This window comes from Rana temporaria, chromosome 6 (genome assembly GCF_905171775.1).
Source record: "Rana temporaria chromosome 6, aRanTem1.1, whole genome shotgun sequence".
Taxonomy (NCBI): Eukaryota; Metazoa; Chordata; class Amphibia; order Anura; family Ranidae; genus Rana; species Rana temporaria.
In genome coordinates, this window is record NC_053494.1 from 132521773 (window position 1) to 132540966 (window position 19194).

A 19194-nucleotide genomic window follows, 5' to 3' on the forward strand; every position below is an offset into this window, starting at 1 on the left:
TTGAGGAAACTGTCGAGAAACTCGACGAGCCAAAAAGATTCCCTTGACGGGAATGGAGAAAATTGGCTTGTCGAGTTTCTCGACGGCTTCACAAGGAACTCGACGAGCAAAACGATGTGTTTCGCCCGTCGAGTTCCTCGGCCGTGTGTACGAGGCTTTATGGTTGGGATTCAAACCAGTGACCCTTTTTACTGCTAGGTGAGAGTGCTATCCACTATACCACTGTGCCACCCAAATACATTTGGGATTGAGGTATTAAGCATTGCCTGGCTTGCTCCAGCTTTAGGGCCCATTCACATGATGCATTATTGCAATACTTTGTTATCTTTTAACAACGTACTGTGTCAAGGCAGTTCATTTATTTTAAATAAGCTCCAGTGCATCTTAAAGCGTTTCTTACCCCAACACTTCATATTCATGATATATGTCTGTTGTACCATATACTTGTATGATAAAATATCCTGTTCTCTTTATATTGCTTCCTTTGTGTGAAATCCCTGGTGTTACGGCCAATCCCCTTGTTTTCCTATTAAAAACTGACCACACTAAGGCCCCGTACACACAACCGAGTTTCTCTGCAGAATTCAGCCAGAAACTCGATCGGAGCCGTATTCTGCCGAGAAACCCGGTCGTGTGTACACTTTTGGCCGAGGAAGCCGACGAGGAACTTGTCGAGCCAAATAGAGAACATGTTCTCTATTTCCTCGTTAGTCAATGGGGAAACTTGGCTCGCCGAGATCCTCGGCGGCTTCACAAGGAACTCGACGAGCAAAACGATGTGTTTTGCCCGTCGAGTTTCTCGGACGTGTGTACGGGGCCTCTGGTGCTCTCCTCCAATGATCAGATTTGTCCGGACATGTCCCCACTGCACAGCCATTCACTGGGAAGCTGAGTGTGCTGCTGCTCCTCCTCTCCCCAGCTCTTATGCAGCTGAAAACAGAGGGAATGTGATCACTTATAAACAGAGAAAAAAAGGATTTATAATGTTTTTGTTATATCTATACTAAAATGTTTTGCCTTTATTTCTATTTCAAACTGAATGGGTTATTTTACAAGGTGATCGTTTGCAATCACATTAACACACCAAAAAATGGTCATGGCCCTTCATGAAAGCAGTGGGCCACAACGCATGTATATTGTGGTATCCTGCAGTGCTGTAGAAGTGCACTGGGTGCCATTTCAAAGTGAGATGGCCTGGTGCCCTCGTCTATGCTTTCTAAATGGGAAATCTAAAGAGTCTATTTACAGTATTTATGTTTTCACCCAGATTCACACATTTTTTATCCATTTTGGCACTAGAAAATTTGTGAACCCTAAGTGAAAGTTGTGCAAATCAACTGTGAAAATATTGAGAAATAGACCCTTAAGAAATACACAATTAAAATGTTAGATGCCAAGATTTTGGTAAAGAAATTAACACATTCTGCATTAGGAATTGACACTGCCACAATCCTTCCTCCCTGGCCTATGTACTACTAATGATTGCCACCACACATTTTCAGAAAGTCAACAGTGTTGACCTCCATGTATCTTTCTGTACAGGTTTCTTTTAAAAGAAACAATAGCTGGAAGCGGGTTTCAAATATGATGTTACAACCTAAAAGTTATCACGTAATTAGTACACTTATTAAGATGCAAGAGTATCTCCAGCCCAGTTTTTTGTTGTTTTGAAAGGTTTGGGGAAGGATTAGAACCTCAGTAAATTTTAACTGTTCTCTGTGGACTGTTGGGTAATGTCATCGGGAAATGATGTGCGAGGCAAGCGTGGATCCACCTGCAGCAGTTTTAGCTGTGCTGTTTATTTCAGGGAAAAAAACTCTTCTTGTTCTTACCCTTCTACACTATGTGCAGAAACATTTTACCTATATCTATTTGGTAGTTTTCATGTATCATTTTTTAGAAACTTATTAAAATTAGAAGGGAATTCAGTAGTATATCTTTACCCCATCTATAAACATTTTATGACCTGTTTCATTGGCTTACTCATGTAGGTATTGGAAAACAAAAGACAGCCAGAGGTACAAAAGCTTATTCCAACACCAAGTGACCTTAACAGGTCATTCAGATTGCAAGTTCTATAACATTTTAACTCAGGTATCAATAAGTGGCAGACCGTGGTCCTGATCCAGATCGAGTCGCTGTCTCATCTGGACCATGTGGTTATTACCGCAGAGTGGAGGGAGGCATAGCAGCACTGGACAGAGGGTGGGAGTTAGAGCTGCACTAGTTAACTTTTCAAGTTAACCGGCATGTGATTGGTTGCTGGGACGCAGAGCTGTCCTAGCAACCAATCGCCCAGTGCTGTTGTGCCTGTCGCCCTCCACTCTGCTAGTTAGAAGAGATAGGGGGCTAGAACACAGCCGTAAAGGATAGGGGGCAGAGGGTGATGTGAAGGGGCAGAGGAGGACACTAATGTGAGGGGGGGTGGTGGGGGACAGAAGACAACATTTCTGTGGGGGGGGTGGTGAACTAGTGCAGAGGAGAACATTGCTGTGGGAGGGGGTGAAGGAAGACAGAGGAGGATATTACTGTGGGGGAGTGAAGGAGTGCAGAGGAGGACACTGAAGTGGGGTGGTAAAAGGAGGCAGAGAAGGACACTACTGTGGTGGGGTGAAGGGGGCAGAGGAGAACATTACTAGGGGGTGAGGGGGACAGAGGAGGACACCGATGTGGGGGGTGGTAAAGGAGGGCAAAGAAAGACATTACTTTTGGGGGGGTAATGTGAACAGGGGCAGAGGACATTTCTGTTGGGGGAGTGTTGATGTGATGGAGGGTTCAGAAGACTACTCTGAATGGGATTGGGGGGTGATGTAAAGGGGGGCTGCAAACACTACTGTTAAGGGGGAACTGGGTTGTAAAGTGTGAGGCTGTGATGTAAAGCAGGGGGTATTGTGATATGCAGGAGTGAATGAGGACACTGATACAAGAATGGGATTGATATATAAACACGTGATTAGGACCTCTGCTGCAAAAACATTTTTCTGACTGGACCTCAATTAATTTTAATTCAATACCCCGCTTTAAATAGTAAAAACATACACTCCTTATGAATCTGACAAAATAGAGCAAGTTCAGCTTACAACAAATACAGAAGACTTGATTATGCTTTATTATTATTATAACTAAGCAGAGATCCATTTCTTAAAAATGTGAAATGCCCATTTGTAATATTGAGTCATATACTGTATGTCAATATTATCCATACGTTTCATCCAAGTATTATCCATACGTTTCATCTAAGTATTATCCATATGTTTCATCTAAGACATAAAAGATTAAGACCCGACTATTTCAGCAGATCAGTTAGAACTCAGATGCTGGTGTGTGACGTGAGGGCAATAGAGTGAATGTGCTATAGCAGGACATTACACTGTTTACTTTTTTGTGCAAACTTTACTGAACTGTCACAAAGTGACATCTTATTAGGTGCTACTGGGAGTAACGAGAGGCAATTTGGTGAATTGCTTCACATAATGCTGCGCTAAAAAAAAGTACTGTGTGCCATACATAACACTGCAATATTGTGGTTTGACGTGATAGAGAGCAAGGCTTTTTGCATTGTCTTGCATCGAGATTGTACTGGGCAAGGCTGTCCAGGCTAGTTCCAATGAGTGTGATCAGGCCCTGAAGCACAGTCAACTTCTTATTAGTATACATGTCTAGTTCAGAATGTTTAACAGACAGTAACTTTGTATATTAGGAATTCTGGGTGCTGGGCAGTAGCATGTTCTTGCTTCAGCTGCCATTTCTAGTATTATAAATAGTGTATGTTTATTTTACACAGCGTACAGATTTTTTTTCTTCTCCATTTTTACTATGGTTTAATGCCTAAATAGTAAAGTAATGGTTTAAAGCTACTATTAGGCGCGGTACACACGTCCGAGGAACTCGATGGGCAAAACTCATCGTTTTGCTCGTCGAGTTCTGTGTGAAGCCGCCGAGGATCTCGGCGAGCCAACTTTCCTCATAGAACAACGAGGAAATAGAGAACATGTTCTCTATTTGGCTCGACGAGGAACTTGTCGGCATCCTCGGCCGAAAGTGTACACACGCCGGGTTTCTCGGCAGAATTCAGCTCGGATCGAGTTTCTGGCTGAATTCTGCCGAGGAACTCGGTCGTGTGTACGGGGCCTACGTTTTTTAATACTGTCTATGTCCCTGTTGAGGAGTGTTTACTTCTTTTACTAGCAGAACAGAACATTTGGGAAAATTTCTGCAATGGGGAAGCAGGAGCTGGAAGGGGGAGTGGGAGAAGGGAAGGCTTGCTTCTCCTATTTTCTCTCCAGGCTCACGCCATAGACCTGTTTTTATTGTTGGAGGCCTCAACTACATCTGGTCATGCAGGTTCAATACAGAAACTGGCACTGCAAGTGCACTTGAAAGTGCAGTCGCTGTAAATCTGAGGGGTAGATCTGAAATGAGTGGAAGCTCTACTTATTTTATCATCCAATCATGTGCAAGCTAAAATGCAGTTTTTTATTTTTCTTGCATGTCCCCCTCGGATCTACAGCAACTGCACTTCCAAGTGCATTTTCAGTGCACTTGTAATGCAAAGTGGATTTGCCTTTTGTAAATAACCCCCAGTATGTTTTTAGAATCACTTTAAGGTTGGCTTATTTTGCTATCACAGTGAAAACTAATAGCCATAATATGTCCAAACAAAGGAGAGACAGCAAAAAGAAGCAATAAAGACTGCGGGTAAAATGAAGTATAGAAAGGCAGGAACTTTTTACAGAATGAGGTTATAGGTCTGCAGTGAAATGCACCAGAAATCAGACTGTGGGATGTTTCTATTTAGCAGACAAAAGTCACTCATAAGTCATACAAGCCTTAAATGTAGGGCATAAAATATTTCTCCAGATACATATTTTCAATTAAATATGAAACAAATCCAGCTATCATTTCCTACTATTTATTACCTCAATGTAAATACTGATAAATCTGTCCTGGCTTGCACTTTCAATAGTCTGCACACAATAGGATGCTTGTGAATTTATACGGTTTCAGAAACATGTTGATCTAATAAAATATACGTGAAGCCACAAAGTGTTGAGCTGTACACAGCTACTAGGCTGGCACCTCTACCATTAGATAGAGCAGCTGGAAATCACGATGGGGAAGAATTAACACTGCTCCCCCCACCCCAATGAGTAATCTGACCATAAATCACATCTGTCAAGATTGAAGACTTCAACTATTCTACAAAGGCTAATTTGCTTTCATGATATTGTCTAAACTCCCGCGATAATGATAACCAAACATGGAACCCACACGAAGCCCTGTAATTATGACAAGGTAGCTATAAACAAAGCATTGTCCCGGAAAGACTTCTCTGTGCTGTTTAGTTCAATTAGCAAAGTTTGACATGAGCTTTAATTATGACGTATGGGCTATGTAAGCTATCAAATATTCTATACTCCAATGGAGAGAGTATTGGAAAGTAAACCTCATTCATATGTCAATCTCACAGTCAACTGTCTTGTGAGTTGTACTGTAATTGGTATCAGTACTCTTAAAAAGCTGTAAATGATCAATGTTTCAAACACAAATTAAGACAGTAGATCCTTTTGATAAGGATCACAGCTACAGAGATGGAAGTGAACTGTTTATTGTTCAAGTATATACGTGTTTTGAAAATATAGGCAAAATCACTTTAAGTTCTTATATTCATTCCACTAGGCCTCGGTTACCAACACATGGTCCACAGACCACATGCAGCCTGCCATTTTGTGGCTTACTTAGTTTTTGACACCAGGGAGAGAAAATCACACACAAGTGCAGAATACAATGTGACTTCTACATCCAGAGTGCCAGTGATATCCTCTGACATCATTGCACTTCCTGTCATTATGGTAGCAAAAACAGAGCTAAGCAAAACAGCAATAGATCAGTATTAGAAGTTGTCTGCTGATGCAGATATGCTGGATTAGGTCTCCACTAACCAAATCCAGATCTCACTATTAAGAAAGGTCCCTTAAAAAAAAATATCTCCATATAAATGTCTATGGCATGCTGTAGATGGTCACCACAGAAGACAAGGGGGCACTCTTTATGCCTTGAGGGAAGGAGATTTTATCTCCAAATATGGAAAGGCTTCTTCACAGTAAGGCCTCATACACACGACCGAGTTTCTTGGCAAAAACCAACAAGAAACTTGCTGGGAGATATTTTTTTGCCAAGGAAACCGGTCGTGTGTACATTTTCGTCGAGGAAACTGTTGAGAAACTCGACGAGCCAAAAAGAGAGCAAGTTCTCTATTTCCTCGACAGGAATGGAGAAACTTGCCTTGTCGAGTTCCTTGACAGCCTAACAAGGAACTCGACGAGGAAAACAATGTGTTTCGCCCGTCGAGTTCCTCGGTCGTGTGTACGAGGCTTTAGAGTTGTGAAAATGTGTAATAGACTCTGGTGTTGGCCAGCTCAGTACTGTAGATTGTTTTAAGAAAGGCCTGGATTCTTTCCTAAATGCACAAATTATAACTGGATACTAATATTTATAGCTAGATTTGATCTAGGGTCTATCCGATTGCCTTTTGGGGGATCAGAAGGATTTTTTTTCCCGCTGGAGCAATTTGGATTTATGCTTTGTTGTGTTTTTTTTGCCTTCCTCTGGATCAACTGTGGGTATACGGAGGTTTTCTATTTGAGTGTGTTGGTTTTCTTTTTTTTTTAACTAAATGGACTTTTTTCAACCAAATTAACTATGTACCTATATGTAACTATGTAACAATAAGCAAGCAAAACATCAGTCTGAATTTTAACAATCTAAATCCGTAAAATGTTCCCAGAATAATAATTTTCATCAATGTAAGCTTGATTTAATTTTATCTTAAAATGATATTAACAATTTACCTGTAATTCCAAATGGTTCTAATGGCAGAAGGTGTTTTATGTTAATGCAGATCTCTACCTATTCCAACCCTCCTCTGTCTACTCCTAATGCATAATTTCTTACTCTGTAGAACAATGCTGCCGCCTTGACTTCCAAGATCCTGCCCTACACTGTGTAGGAAGAGGGCTCCTGGGAAATAAAACTCTGTCGTTCATAAGGAAATTAGCCAGGGCGCACTACTGATGACATCACACTACAGGAACAAGGTAAAAAAAAAATTCCAGATCAAGATCTACAGAAGGTGTGGAAGGTTTAGGTGTAAATGTGGGTCATGATGACTATAAAAATCATTTACATTTTTTGCTGAAACCTAATGCTGTTAAATTCCTAATTGTTATTGTTGTTATTATTATTATTATACACAATTAATGAAGGTTTACCCTGCTACAAACTAAATCAAATGAAGACAAAAGAGTAAATTGTAATTTACTAAAAATGTGATTATCTGTTACAATAACATTATTCTAGCTGTTATTATAGTCTTTTTATTACTGCAGCACTATAGTTATCCAACCAATTAGCACACAGCTCTATCTATCTTTCTGTGACCGAACCAACCCATTGGAATGCAGACTATTTGAAAGTGGACAGAGCCAAATGTAAATTGGATGGAAGACACAAGTGTCCTTCTCAAGAGAACTCTGATTCCTGGCCAGCTTCTCCTGTCTGGCAACCTGACCGTTCCATTCATTGGATTCAAGTTCCTGGGAATCTGTCTCCTTGGTGGGGGTGGAGTTCATCTTTCTTGGATTGCGGCCTGAAGAGTTTTACTAGATTTGGCTACTGTGTGAAAACATTGGCAAAGAGAGGGTTTGTTTTTGAAGTGCAGACAAATATGTGGACGACTGGGGTTTCATGATGTGCCTAACCAGGCATGAGCACAAACAGCAGCTCTAAATGATGGATTATATCTAAGGATCTTTCCTTTCATCTTACAGGCAAAAAATAAAATAAAATTGATCACAGTATTATTTGAAATTATTGTGTGAAATGCAAAAAATACAGTAAATGCTTCACTTTCCTGTGAATGTCTGATCATTTTCTGATTAGTTGCTATTTTTAAAGCTGTTGTAAGTTTCCATTCTTTATTGTTGGGGAACCTATTCATGCAGCCAGTGGTTACTTTTAGGTGTATGGTTAGGTGCACTGCTGAAAGCTGGGGATCAGGGTCCCCGAGACAATGACACTGGATTGCTATGCACATAGAGATAATTAGAAAAAGAAAATACTGGGCACTGCAGAGAAATAGGGGAACTGTCAAAAAGTCAGGTTTGCATCATGCCAAGCGGTCCTACATGTGTTAATAATAAAGCCCAACTCCATTCATTTTTGCTTAACCTCCCTGGCGGTATGATTCTGTCTGAAAAAACATGCTGAAAGCGGCACAATTATTTGCAAGGGAATTTGGCGTTTTATACTGTAGGCCTGTAATTCTTAGGAATAACTCACTTAAATCTGACCAAACAAGAATCTAATAGGCATCACGGGTATGACATTTTTTAAAAAACAAAATTATAAATTATAATATAATAAATAATTATAAATAATTATAACAAATAATAATATAATTATAATAAAAATTATTCAATAATGTAATCAAATCAAAATCACTGAAATTTTCTCAGTTGCAAAATTGTCGCTGTCATTATTATTATTTTTTTATGACGAATTTTCCCACAAATCGCTATCGCACAATTCTGCAAGTGATTATAATTTATTATCGCTGTTTTTTAGCTGATCTAAAACTATTTTTGACATAAAGGGACACTTTTGGTTGCTATGGACAATCTACAGTTTGCAGGGAGAAAGAAAGGTCTTTATTATATAAAATGACATGTAGGGCACTGGGCAGACCACTAGGGACAAGGGGGGTGTGTTTTTTTTACATACAGTACTGTAATCTATAAGATTACAGTATACTGTATGTATAGTGTTTGTTTACCTTTTTGAATTTGGCGCTGTTCTCCGCTCCCGTGCGTCGTAACGTCGCAGGGAACGGAGATCGGCGGCACAGGAGGACGCTGTGTGAATCGAGCGAGGTCCCGCTCGCTCACAAAGCGCGGTGACATCGCTGGATCCAGGACAAGGTAAGCCAGCGCGCGCTGCAGGCTCTGCATAGCTACCCTGAGCGTGACTCGGGGTTACCGATCGTAACATGAAAAACCCACCCCGAGTCACGCTCGGGAATACCACCAGGCAGGTTAATAATAAAGCCCAACTCCATCCATTTTTGCTTAAAAGAGAGATAAAGCCAAAGCTTTTTTGGCTATACTTCTATGGATCACAGGAGTGCAGTTCGACATCACAGACCTTGCCCAGGTTTTGAAAAGATCCTGACCATATTGTCGGTATCCTCCCAGATGCCTGGACTGGCAGCTGGCTCAGACTCTCAGGGAGACTCTGAGAGCCTGAGCAAGCTGCTCCCTCCCGCTGCACAGCCCAGTGCTCTGGAGTGGCAGAGTAGAGAGCTAGTGATTGACAGTCGCCAGCTCTGTGCAACCTGAAGACCTATAGCTGAGTGATCAGTGGTGTTTGATTGCTCAGTTCTCGGTCTTAGAGCCGATGGAGAACAGATGCAGCATTGGATCAAGTGAGCATAATTCTTTACTTAAGCCCATACTTCTCTTCTAATTAGGGGATGGGCTAGAATCTCTCCCAGCATTTAACTGCTGCCCATTTCTCTATTCAATAAATTACATTTATTCTGCTCAGGTAGTAGGTGTCAAACAGAAAGTAAGGAGAAATTTCCCTAGTAAATGCACAGACTGTATTTAAATCTTAGTAGAAGTTTTGGTCCTTTCCCAATATATGCAAGACAACAGGTTTTGACTGAAGTTGGGCTTTGGCATTCCATATAAGTACATAACCCGGATCTTTATTACAGAAATGGCAGATGATCTGCAGTTCCTAGTTTCATTTACTTTGCAGCTGATTACTAAATATAATGCAGTTATATGTATGACATTATGATGATAAAATACATATGATTACTACAGTGTAGACATAAGCACAGTATAGCGTCAGCTATCTACTGTTGTTGACAGTGGGAAAACAGTGTTGTGATATACAGACCAATAACAAGGACAATGGTGATACAGTCATGATTTAGTTAAAATGAAGATGTCCAATGACCTCTTTTAAAGTGGCTGTAAACCCTTACATATTCCCAGTGAAATGGCTAGCCTCAGATTATACACAGAAATGAAACAAATCCTCCTACATAAGTTTTATCTACAGCCCTCTCTCCTCTACATCAGTACAAAGGGCAGAATTTATACAGCTTGTCTGAGCTTTCACAAAGCAGGGGGTGGGGAGCTGAAGTTACACTCTGCAAAGCTCAGAAAAGGGAGCTCTACTAGCTGAGTGTTGGAGCTTCCTACCCTGTCACCTTTTTACCTCTTGGTGTCAAGAAAATTTGTCAGAAGTGGGGGAACGAGGCAGCAGGGAGAAATAACACTCAGTGCTCTTGATTGAGCGCACACACACACTATGGAGTGATGTGTTTTGTTCATATTTCATGTCAAGGGTTTACAACCACTTTAATTGGTATGTATTTACGTGACAAAAATGTACAGCTAGCCAGCAATGGCGTGTCAGAAAAAATATTGGTCACTGGAGGACAGGTAGATTGTGCTCCTAGCACAACCAGAAAACTGACCATGCTGACCATGCTGAGATAGATGTGCTGGTCATTTTAAAATAGGAAAGCAGGAGAACTGGCAGGATCAGCAGGGATTTCACATAAAGGAAGCAATACAAATATAGCAGGACATTTTTAACACAAGTACATGATACAACAGACACATATTAGGAATATGAAATGCAAGGGTAACATATTCTTTAAACTGAGACATACAGTATACAGAGTAATACACAATTAAGAGCAGCTCATCTGGAGTAAGTTCTTAAGTTTTTGGAAACAGAAACACATTAAGACCCCTTTCACACCGATGGTGTTTTTCAGGCGTTTTAGCGCTAAAATAGCGTCTGTAAAGCACCTGAAAAACGCCTCCCATGCCACCCTAGTGTGAAAGTGCTTTCACACTGGGGTGGTGCGCTTGCGGGACGTTCTGAAAAGTCCTGCAAGCAGCATCTTTGGGGCTGTTTGGGAGCGCAATATACACCTTATCCAAAACGCTCTGCCCATTGAAATAAATGAGCAGCGCCGCATAACAGTGCTTTTAACCCTTTATTCGGCTGCTAGCACCCCGCTACTGGCCTAAAAGCACTGCTAATACAACAGTAAAGTGCCGCTAAAACTAGTGGTGCTTTAACGCTAACGTGGCCCCGCTACAGTGTGAAATGGACAAAACGTGTTTGCACTAAATATATACAAAATAGAAAGTAGCAGCTGTAGCTGTAGCAGTAGCAGCGGATACGTTTAACACTAGCAAAGAAAATCTGCTTTTTTTTGCTAATACATATGTCATTTAAGCTCTATCAATGCCCATCAAAACGTATTTTTAAGCAGGTATTACAATACATCCTATGTATGCACAACTTAATACCCCCACACCTCAAAATCATATTAATGATACTCCCTTCTGCTTCTTTATGCATGTTGTCTCCCATTGCCTTCTTGCTGGGCAAAGAGACAGTAGCAGAGTATTGGTGCCCCGTGTCCTACCCATATTTAGTGTTAAGAAAACAAGTATTGGGCAAAGCAACATTGTCCTGATTGGCTCAGCAAGCTGCCCCCTTCGGCTACTGTGCAGGACATTACAGGAAGCTAATATGTAAAGGGATTTGGGTACATATGCTGGTTGTATATTATGACATTTACAACCTGTTTATACTGTATACATACATAAGGAGGGATTTCTATAATCAAGGGTGCTTTGGGTTTGAATATGAGTTGTGTTCAAATAATTTTAAGGGGTGTTCATCCCCAATATCACATTCTTTTATATGAAGTTTATAATAAAGAATCCTTTTTAATCTATGATTGTGTACCGGCAATCATTCTGTGAGGGGGGTTTCAACACCTTTAAAGTCCCATTTCTTTTCACTTTTTGTAATTTGTGTTTTTATATATCTTCCTGGAATCCCTCTTTAACATTGCTTTTTGCCATTCATTATATATGAATGTGACTTAAAATGTTACTAAACCCACAACAGTAAAATCAGTCTGTATATGCAGTAAAGCATGCTTGTTATACTCACTGTGGAACCTAAGGGGTTAATCCTCCACATTGTGTAAAAATGCTGTTTGATCCTGTCTTCGCTGATCCTCCCCTTCTTCCACTGTCCCCAATCCATCTGCTGATAAAATAAAGCCTTAGGAGGCACTCTGCACATGCTCAGTTTGGTTTGTATTGCTAGAGATTTTTTTTTTCTTGGGAGAGTGCATGTGATCAGCACAGGGCCAATCAGCACTGTCCAGACAGAAAGTCAGGGGTCCTTACAGCCTCATAGGACAGTCAGAGCAAAATGAAAACTCCTCCTACAAGCTTTAACCAGACACTGATAGAAGGCACAAGACTGCTATGTACTGCTGATGAGAAAAGGTATTTAGCAGTTTATATTTACTAAAATAATTGCATTTCCATGTTCTGTGTACTGTGGGAAGCCAGGTATAGTGAATGCAGGGTCCTGGGTTTAGTAACACTTTAAATTGAGCCGTATAACATCAATGGTCACAAGAGAACCAGAATAAAGCACATCAATTAAAATTAGGTAAATGTTCAGCTGTTTTAGCAGGCATTTGGCAAACATAAAATAATATATATATATATTTTTTAATTTAGAAATTAAGATCAATTGTTCTTTTCCCTATAATAACATTTCAGTCTGTTTGATGTTACAATACAGAAGTATTGAAAGAGTAAAAAAAGAAAACATGTATTCTACTGTATGTTTTATATTTCCTATCAGCATCTGAAATTTGTACAATTTAATTGTAACAATGAAGGGTTGTACATGTTCCAATAAATGTGTCCATGCTGTTTGTCTGGAATTGTTTAGATGTCACTGATACACCCGTCAACAAAGCAGGATTATAAAATACAAGCCCCTATGAACTCCAAGAAGATGCCCATGTCCTTATTATTCACATAGCAGAGGACAGAAACCAAAGCATGCCTATATGTTTCATTTCAGGCAGAAAGATGTCTGTAGGCAAATCACTGCAGAAATAGCAATATGATCAGCGACTGCTATACCGTTTTGCAAATAATACCATCAAATGTTCCTGCAAAACTGAGTTAATGGCTGGCTTTACATGAATAGACAAGTAAAGGTAAAATACAAGCTACCACTATGTAAACATAGGTTGTCATCTCCCCCATAAATATTCATGTAAAAATGAGTACATCCGTACAAATGCTAAGATTTACATTTCCTATAAATCGACTGATTTTTCTTCTATAGAATGTTCCTAGCCATTTTAGGCTATCTAAAGATAAGGATGCCTGTGATCATCTAATTACAGTATATTATTCACATATTCGCATGTTAATATTTTGTATAATATATATGCACAAATTTGTTTATAGACATACCAGTATGGATGACACACTACTTCCTCAAACTCAATCTTTCTAAAAATTAGCTTGTAATATTTCCTCCTCCAGGACCCCCTCCCTATGACTTTACCATTGAGATAAACAGCACAGCCATTGGTCCCTCCACACATGCCAGGGTGCTGGGTGCAATCCTAGACTCTGAAGCCTCGTACACACGACCGAGGAACTCGACGGGCGAAACACATTGTTTTCCTTGTCGAGTTCCATGTTAGGCTGTCGGGGAACTCGACAAGCCAATTTTCTCCATTCCCGTCAAGGAACTAGAGAACATGGTCTCTTTTTGGCTCGTCGAGTTTCTCGACAGTTTTCTCGACGAAAATGTACACACGAGCGGTCGTGTGTACGAGGCCTAAGACCCCTTTCACACTGAGCTGCCTATAGCATCAGCGGTAAAACGCCAGTATGGGAGGATTTGCGGTGCATTTCGGCCACTAGCGGGGCGCATTTAACCCCCGCTATCGGCCAAGAAAGGGTTAAAACGCTAACACAGCGGATTGCGGGCGGTACAGCCGCGCTGTCCCATTGATTTCAATGGGCAGCAGCGGTAGAAGAGCAGTATACACACCGCTTCTCTTCACCGCTCCAAAGATGCGACTTTCACACTGGAGACAATGGAGCAGCTTTTTAAGGGCGGATTGCAGGCACCCACTGATTAACTGTGTGTGCCGGTTAGTTACGATACACCCCTTTCAGTAACTTCAGGCCGGGCAGGGACAGAGTTTCAAAAATGTACTTGGTAAAAGTGCAAAAATTAACATTTCACAGTCCAACAGACAAGACGTGATAGTTCCTAGATCCCTAACTAATACTATAGGTCAGTGATGGTGAACCTTGGCACCCCAGATGTTTTGGAACTACATTTCCCATGATGCTCATGCACTCTGCAGTGTAGTGGAGCATCATGGGAAATGTAGTTCCAAAACCTCTGGGGTGCCAAGGTTCGCCATCACTGCTATAGGTGAAGTGTTAGCCCGACATACCTGAAAAAGGTGCATTTCAGAGTTCATAGTCCTTTCAAGGATCTCTCACCCAAGTGTATATACTTATGAGGCACATTCCAGCACTGGTGTCTTCGGGGTGAATCCCAGGTTTCCGATAGCTTCACATCCCGATAGTGATAGGTAGCATCCTTCTGTTCCGTGGAGAACTTCCACAAGCACTAACAAATCCCAGGCCACGCACTCTCTCTCCTTTCTCCCTCTCCTTTGGGCTCCAGATCACAGTCCCTTTATACGTCACAGGACCAGAGGGTCGGATCCAACAAAAAGACCCACCAAAAAGCAAGAGAACTGGGAAAGGTCTTTACTCCAACCCTCCAGCATCAAACTAACTGGCTAAAACTTCTGACCTGCTTACAGGCTGGACACGCAAACTCTATGAATCTTTTCAGAATTTGCTATGATAATAAATTAGAACATTATGTATCAATGGGTTCTTACCAAGAAGAGTTATTTTTCCAAAGCCACCAATAAGATTAACATTTGCATGATGTTGACTGTGGCCGAGCAACTATAATGTTTAAATGGCGCTTGCTGATACAAAAGGCCCCTACATACTCATTTAGAGGAGCAGAGAAGGAAGGATTAGGGCCTGCTTAGAAAACATATGTTTGCCAGGCATTAGTGCAATTCCTTTTTCTTATAACGTTCAAAATAAAGATTAAAGTGGTTGTAAAGTCTGTTTTTTTCAATAACATAACAAACATGTTATACTTACCTGCTCTGTTGCAGTGGATTTGCACAGAGCAGCCAAGATCCCCCTCTTCTCTGGTCCCTCTTCTGTGTTCCTGGCCCCTCCCTTCGGTTGAATGCCCCCACAGCAAGAAGTTTGCTATGGGGGCACCCGAGTTGAGTCACAGCTTCCTGTGTCCATTCAGACAAAGATCTGTGGCATGGGCCCGCCCCATCCCCTCTCTCTCCTGATTGGCTGACTGACTTTGACTGACAGCAGTGGGAGCGTGGCTGCTGTGTCTCAGCCAATCAAGAGGGAGAGTCTCGGTAGGCCGAGACACTCGTGGACATCGCTGGATAGAGATGGGGCTCAGGTAAGTATTATGGGGGCCAAGGAGGGCTGCTGCACACAGAAGGCTTTTTATCTTAATGCATAGAATGCATTAAGATAAAAAAGATTTTGACTTTACAACTTCTTCAAGGAAGAAGACATTTGAAAAATAACAAATGCTATGAAAGGTCATCTGAGGTCTGACAATAATTATCCTGTTAACTGTCTGACATTACACTGACAGCATATCTTGTCTCCAAGCTCCCGAGTGAACACAGCAGTATCAAAAGGCAGAGTCCCATAGTTAAAAGCTGAACTAAGGAGGCTCTCCTTCTCTGACTCTTAAGTTGGCCATACACTAGCAGAATTTTGTTTGAAATGTTTTGTTTTAAGAACGTTCGTTTCGTTTTCTAATGGTTAATGGGGTCAAATCAATTATAATTTTTGGAGCAAGATGAAAGATTTTTCAGGCTGGATTTCAGGCTGAAAAGTCCATTCACTTCAAAATCAAATGTTAAAGAGCAAGTAAACCCTGATGGGTTTTACTTACTTTTTTGTTCCCTGCAAAGTAAAAGCATAATGTGCTAGTAAGCATCGCATACTAGCACATTATGTGACACTTACCTGCAAAAGAAGCCTGAGCTGTCCCTGATGGAGGCGGCATCCATGTTCGCCCCCTCTCCCTTCTAGGGAGACTGTGACTGGCCGGAGACATGTGACGTTATTCCCGCGCATGCACGCGGAAGCCGCCAGTCACGGCACTCGCTAGTGAAGAAACGGCACATGCGCAGATGACACAAGTTTAGGAGATATTTACTGTACCTATAGGTAAGCCTTATTATAGGCTTACCTAACGGTACAACTTGGAAATGGAGGTTTACAACCTCTTTAAAAGTAAACAAAATTTTGAAGTACTATCGAAAGACATTTGCCAAGTCCTCCAATGTACTGAGAAGTTTAATACATATAAAAGCCTTAGGTTCCAGTTAATATCAAAGTTAAGTAAGAAAACAGGACAGATATATAAATTCACTTTCTTGCATGAGTTCTCTTATTTGGTTGATACTGAGCCCATGAATTTCTATCTTAAGGCTCCATTTAATCTATCAGTTTGGGGAGGGTGGGGGCATTTTTGATGCCCATTAACCACCCCTCCTTAAGCTTTAATAGGCAACAGATGGGAATGTTTAAATGCCACGTCCGTGATGCTTTGCTTCATGCCCACGGCAAAGTTGACCCAACATGTAGCGATTGGCGGGCAGTAAGCCTTTTGATTGATACACATTCATGGAAATGGGGAAGCGCCACAAACACCCTGGTGTGGTGCTTTTTTTGGGCAAAAATGGGGTTAAAACAGGCAAGGAAGAGATGTTGCATCACTTCCTCACCACCTACCAGTAGCCTCTAGAGCACGATCCAAGGGCTTCAGAGACAAGAGAGAGTAAAGCTTGGTACATACTATATGTTTTTTTTTGTTCAACCCAGTGGGCTGAATGAAAAAAAATGATTTCTGTACTAACACAAGCAAAGTTAGTTTAGTAATCACCCCTGCTGTGCTATTGTGTTCTGACAAGGGGACTGCCCCCCCAATAGAACACACCGGTCTTGCAACCTGCTTCTGTCGGACAGGGATGTGTATACACAAGCTGAAGGTCGGCTGGCTCCTGCCAAACTGACTGCTTTCAGACAATTTGCATGGCAAGTGAACTAAGAAATATTTAAAGTGGAAATAGTTTAAAGATTTAGTTATGTAATGAAAAAGTTCACATTCAAAGAATTATTAAGTAGTGCTTCGAAGGTAAGTACCTATAAAACATTTATCTGTATGGGCTCTTTAATGAATGTGTGTATACGGACAATATGCTGCTCGGTGCATTTATCAGTAAAAAGATTTTAACATCATGAAAAATGCACCAAAAGCTTGATTAAAATATCTCTTAATTCTCACATTTCATTTCAAATCATATGACCCACTTGCAAATTTCCTAAAAAGCCACCTCTTCTCTTGACATGAGTTTTCCCTTGGGTATTACCATCTCTGCAGATCTGTTCGATGAAGTGGGATGTACAGAAAGTTCCTAATTGAAAGCATGTACTAGTCTACAGGTGTCTACTTGCTATTAAAGCTGTATTCCAGGCAAATAGCTAAATACATAAAACAAATATATATTTTTTTTTTCATTCGTCACTTTCGTTCAACCCAGTGGACTGAATGGAAAAAAAAAACTGACAGATCGCTGTACTAACACAAGCGATGTTAGTGCAGGGAACTCCCCTGCTGACTACTACGCTGCTGGAACACACTAATAAGATGCTGGTCAGCCCATGTGTACTAGGCTTCAGGCTGATGGTCTTTCTACTGCAGGCAAGCTTTCAGATTACATTAGCATAGGGGGAAGGGGGATCCCTGCATTAACATTGTTTGTGTTAATGTAGGTATCTATAAGACCCCTTTTACACTGGGGTGGTGCGGGCGTTAGCGAGCGCTGTTATAGCAGCGTTAGCGGGTGCTGTTATAGCTGTGCTGAAAGGGTTAATAGCGCCCAAGTTGCGGTGCTACCAAAGCGGGCATTTATTTCAATGGGCAGGGCATTTTGGAAGAGGTGTATACACTGCTTCCGCACCATCCCAAAGATGCTGCTTGCAGGATTTTTTTCCCGTCCTACAAGCACACCGCCTCAGTGTGAAAGCACTCAGGCTTTTACACTGGGGGGGCTTGAGTGGCGCCTGGAAATTGCCCCAGTGTGAGAGGGGTCGGAGGGTGTTTTTTTTTTCCGTTCAACCCACTGGTTATACATTTAAAAAAATATAGATTAAAGTGGATGTAAACCTTCCATACACCCAGTGAAGTGAACAGCCTCAGATGATACACAGAGATGAAGCAAATCTCCCTACATAGGTTATATAATGTATATCTGCTGTCTTCACATTTATATTGTTTAGAAAGGTCAGCTTGTGTTAGGAAATGTTCTCCTCCTGGTTAACACAGAGTGTGATGTCTGGGCATACAGCCAAGATAGCTAACATTGGTGATTGGAGGAAAGGTACACACCCCCTCTCATCATAGCCAGAGACTCTCAGGTCTCGTACACACGACCGAGGAACTCGGCGGGCGAAACACATCGTTTTCCTCGTCGAGTTCTTGATAGGCTTGTCGAGGAACTCGACAAGCCAATTTTCTCCATTCCCGTCAAGAAAAAGAGAACATGCTCTCTTCTTGGCTCGTCGAGTTCCTCGACAGTTTTCTCGCTGAAAAATGTACACACGACCGGTTTCCTCGGCAAAAAAAATCTCCCACCAAGTTTCTTGATGGATTCTGCCGAGGAAACCGGTCGTGTGTAGGTGTTTTTTAACAGGGCCAGCTCCCTGTTAATCTATTTGTAGCAACCTCCCCTGACAAAAATGTCAGGCTGCTTGTATCTGATGTGTTAGAGAATTTATCAGGAGTTATCAGGCTGATAACAGAGGAATGGGTCACGAGAGAGCTACCGGACTTAGCTCTTTGAAGAGAGATAACAAAATACTGCAGATATATGTGCCCAGCTCAAATTTCATGAATCAAGTTTACATCTACTTTAAGGCTTAAAACTTAAACTATGTATAGCTTGTTCACATGTTTAAATAATATGCCTAAAATTGTTTTAGCATGTACAGTTCACAATGGGGCATGGAAAAAAAAACTAGTTCTCCAATAGGGATTTTAATTCTACAAAAACTGAGGGAGATTTATCCAAACTGGAACACTCAGAATCTGGTGCAGCTGTGCATGGTAGCCAAT

The 19194-nt window shown here is 41.2% G+C and overlaps 1 protein-coding gene across 3 annotated transcripts in view; it reads right to left on the minus strand.

The window, feature by feature from the left end:
* Positions 1-19194, minus strand: part of SATB2 (SATB homeobox 2) — a 250298-nt gene that overhangs the window by 99986 nt on the left and 131118 nt on the right. The window lies entirely within an intron of this gene.